At 34.3% G+C, this 4592-nt stretch overlaps 1 pseudogene; it reads right to left on the bottom strand.

The window, feature by feature from the left end:
• Nucleotides 1-2458: 2458 nt before the first annotated feature.
• LOC137755962 (GTP-binding nuclear protein Ran-like) lies at nucleotides 2459-3160 on the bottom strand (annotated as a pseudogene).
• Nucleotides 3161-4592: the final 1432 nt, after the last annotated feature.

The raw sequence follows: 4592 nt of genomic DNA on the forward strand, positions 1-4592 counted from the left end.
GTTGTGGTTTGTCAACAATTGACTTCTAATTCAACTATGAGGCCTGATTGTACCTTCTAAGGTGTCTCAATAATCTTTATTTAAACATTGTTCTAGGCCACTTTTAAACATCATATTAATTTTCTAAGTCACATAACCCTCTAAACTTGTGCATTTCCTTGTAACCTGAAGTATTTTCTGTGTGTAACCATGTCTACCAAGTTTAATTTTCTTTATCTCCCATGTTCCTTAAATATTTAGAAACATCAAGTGGCATCACATACTATATTTTACAGGGTGGTCCAGAGTTTATATATCCTAGGAATTCAGAGATTGGGTATGCAGTCTGGTTTTCTCTAAGCAGTAGATCAAGCTACTATCCTTCATCAGATTTGGGGAATGCTTTCTACCTGACCACTCTGTAAAAACTGGAGCTGATAAGCCTTTCTGTTTCTAGTGTATGTCCTACTTTTACCAGAATAGCTTGGCTTATTCACAGTTCCCTTTATTTACCCTTCTCTATTTTTCAGTGGGAAAAAATTAGTAAACCACAGTTTTTATACAGACAAATGCTTAATATTATGGAATAATCAGATATATATGTAAACCAATAATGGTTATTATTATATAATAATAATATATAAAACCAATAATTTGAATTTTTATTCTATCTTGCTGTCCATTACCACTGCCTAGTCAACAGGCTTCCTATTAACATTAACTCCTTTAACATTTAGATACTTCTATTTTTGAAAGCATTTTTGCTTTCTGGAACAAAGTGTTCTGGCACTATCTTCAGTGCAGGCATATCTGTTTGAATATAATGCACACATTCCTGAAAGATCTTGCATTCTGTAAAATCACCACTAACAGGGCTTATGGAGAAAATGGCACTGGCTAAAACATACGAAACTACGTAAACAGAGTACTAACAAAAACAGTAATTGGCATCTTGGTAAATTACTGGGGCAGATCAGGCAAACACCACAGGTTTTCTGGAAGTTGCCTTGGGGGATATTAAAATTGCACAAAAATAATAGGGATGAAACTTTGGCTTGTGGGACGCACAGAATCAATGCAGAGGGAAGTGACGCTCTAAGCATAGTGGCAAGTAAAACCTACCTTGAGCCTAGGACTCTTTAGTGGTGGGATTACAGCTCTCCAGAGTAAACTCAGGGCAGAGACCCATTTTCAAGTTTCCAAAAATAGAGATGAAGGGACTCTTGCCTACGAAATAACCAAGCTTACTACTTTTTGTTGAGGGTTACAATTAGCCACTATTTTGGCTCTCTCCCTTCAGTAAATCAGACATGAATCCACACAGCCGTTTTTTAACTTACACTCATAACTCTCCCCTCATTATTAATGATGTAGGAATAAAAATGGTTAATGGAAAGATGTTATCGCAGAAGGAAATTTCTTGCAATAGCATGGAAGCAGCTGCTCTGAAATAGTTTGTAATTTTTTTTTAATTTAGAAATAATGTTGGAGATAAAAATCTGTGAGATCATATTTAAATTTAAAAAAATCTGGGAACTCATAGAAAATACTTTGAGAGGCCAGATATAAAACTTCCATCCTTCACATTTTGACAACACATGTAACATTTTCTTCTTTTTGGTCCTGAGTTTACATTGATACTTCTGATTTTCACTTACATTTCCAAATGCTTTAATCTTTTATAAATAAAACCTAGTTAATTTTTTCTATATCAATGCATATTTAGATCTTTCACTTTTAACCTAAACTGGGATTATATCTCACTTACTTTTATAACTCTCCAAGTTTTTATTGAACAAGTCAAAATTTCTCTAAGACACAGAAAAAATAATAAATAATGCTGATAGATTTTAGATTACCCTACTTTCGTGGAATAAACCCTGTTTGTCCTGATTCATTTTGATTTAAGTACTACTGAATGGCTTGATTTTCTAATATTTTATTTATATTTTGTCATTTCTTCAAAATAAAATTTATCTGTAATGTTCTTTGTGCTGTTATGGTAACCTGGTAAGATGATTGGATAAGATTTTTTATATTTTCTATGTTATGGAACATTTTAAATAAAATAGAAACTGTTCCTTGTCAATTTTGTTAATTTATGCTTCACTATAAAAACATCCATTTGCTTAGTTTTTTTTTTTTAGATATCTGAAATACAACTTTATTCTGATTCTAAATGGAAAGAAATGGGAATGACAGTAACAAACAAGATTCCACCACTGAATATTGTGATGTGACTGTAGCAGTCTTATATTTGAAACTCAAGGAGGAAATAACTGTGTTCCAAAATACCTAAATATGCAGGTCCAAAAAAATGAAGATTTTTTTTTTAACTGCCACATTCACTCCGAAGCCCATTCATCTCCTTCAGCATCCCAAAGATTAAGCACATGTTCTGCTTAGCTATATAATAAAGAGGCAAACACGCTGTACCAATGACATCACAGGACAGTTGCCTATAAAACTAGACTCTGACGCTGGGCTCCAGCTTCACTTTCTCACAGGTCATCATCTTCATCCGGGAGGGCAGTTGTCTGAGCAACCTCTAGATCGTGCTTGTACTGTGCTGCCAACGCTGGGTCCATGACCACCTCTGGCGGGGCAAAAGCAGGCATGGCGACAAACTCCAAGTTAGGGTCTCCAATCAGTTTTCTAGCAAGCCAGAGGAAGCTTTTCAAAGTTGTAGTTACTTTTGGCAGAAATGTCATAGTACTGAAGATTCTTCTTTTGGTGGAAGACAATTGACTTTGCCTTAACCTTTGTGACCTTAATATCCACTTTGTTGCCACACAACACGATGGGGATGTGATCTCTATGCCAGGTCTCTATGCCAGTTAGGCACGTTCTTGTAAGTAACTCTCAATGTTACATCAAACATTATAATGGCACACTGAGCTTGGATATAATAGCCATCTCTCAATCCACCAAATTTCCCCTGACCAGCCGTATCCCATACATTGAACTTAATAGGTCATCTGTTGGTATGGAACACAAGGGGATGGACCTCAACACCCAAGGTAGCTACATACTTCTAAAATTCACCAGTCAGATGACGTTTCACAAATGTAGTTTTACCAGTACCACCATCACCAACCAATACAAGTTTGAACTGAACTTGGGGTTCTACTTGGGCAGCCATGGTGATGCTACTTCCAGAAGCGTCTCTGCACCCGTCTGACTGAGGGCTCCATTTGCTTAGTTTTTAAAATGCATTTGTCCAAAGTTGCACATCATATTATTTTACATGATTTTATTACCTTTCATATCTGTGGCTATATGTTACATTATTTCATCTTTTCAGTCATAGGCAGGCACTGGTATCATACATTAAAAACAGACAAATATTTATTTGTCAGGTTATATTTTCATTGTTATATTAATTTTATATATTTGAATGTAGTGAATATTTTAATATCCAAAAAGGAGAAAAATATCTAAACGAAAATGTGAACTCCAAGTAAACAGCATTTATCTAACACAAACAACAAATAGTATGTAAACAAAGAAAAGAAACCTAGGTTCTAAACCTAGATATCTATGACCTTGAGTAATTTACTTAATTTTCTACGTGAGTTACATAATGCTTGTTATTACAAATTGGATCTCAGTAGTATCACTCTAAATATGAAAGTGTTCCCTGGGTAGGGGTGTGTGTGTGTGTGTGTGTGGTGCGAGCGCACGTGCATGCACATGTGCGCGTGCATGCACATACGCATGTGCTCATATTTTACAAACTACAAACTACTCAGAATAAACAATAATATAAAATGGAGAATTAGGCTTTTTATCTATTACAGCCACTGGTTTTGTCAAATGTATACCAAAATCCTTCAGAGGTGTAACACATTTTTCCCCCTTAATAAGAGGTTTTTATACCCAAGTATCCAAATCTCATTAACTCTATCAATATGACCATGGGTACATCCTCACTAGGAAAATCTTCCTAGAATTTTCCCATTTGACTAACACTGTACATTGTCTTATTTGATTAAATAATTTAAATCGAATGAAGGATTCCAAGGAGTTCTTTTTTTGCAAAGAAAAAATACTTAACCCTGTAATGGTGGCAGATACCAATCTTTGTTAAACTTTGAATTTAATTTCTCAAATATAATTCTCTTTGAATGGCACTGTACTTATGAAGGGTCCAAACCCTTCTTGCAAATTATAGATTAATGACAAGGATGCATTTTTATTGTTCAATTTCCTCTAATACAGAAAAACCATTCAAATAAAAATTTAAAATAAATGGATACGATTAAGTAATCTTATCTGTCTGTAATACTCTAGGTATACTGTATTCTATAGGACCATTGATACAGAGATACTGATAATATCTCAATCACTATTTATTACTGTCCGAAACAATCACTATTCGTTACGGTCCAAATCGGTCCTGATCTAGTTTATAATAAATCGAAATAGGACCAAAGCATACATGATATCACCAAATGTTATTTAATCTACAAAATGAGGATAATTTTAACAACATGAACATTCTTAAAGGCTTTTTGGAAATAGTTCATACACATTATAAGCATGTGATGCCTAATAGGTATCTTTATGCTTTACACTATTTATTATTATTATATTAAAAAGAATGGGCATGG

This window comes from Eschrichtius robustus, chromosome 2 (assembly GCF_028021215.1).
Source record: "Eschrichtius robustus isolate mEscRob2 chromosome 2, mEscRob2.pri, whole genome shotgun sequence".
In the NCBI taxonomy this organism is placed as follows: Eukaryota; Metazoa; Chordata; class Mammalia; order Artiodactyla; family Eschrichtiidae; genus Eschrichtius; species Eschrichtius robustus.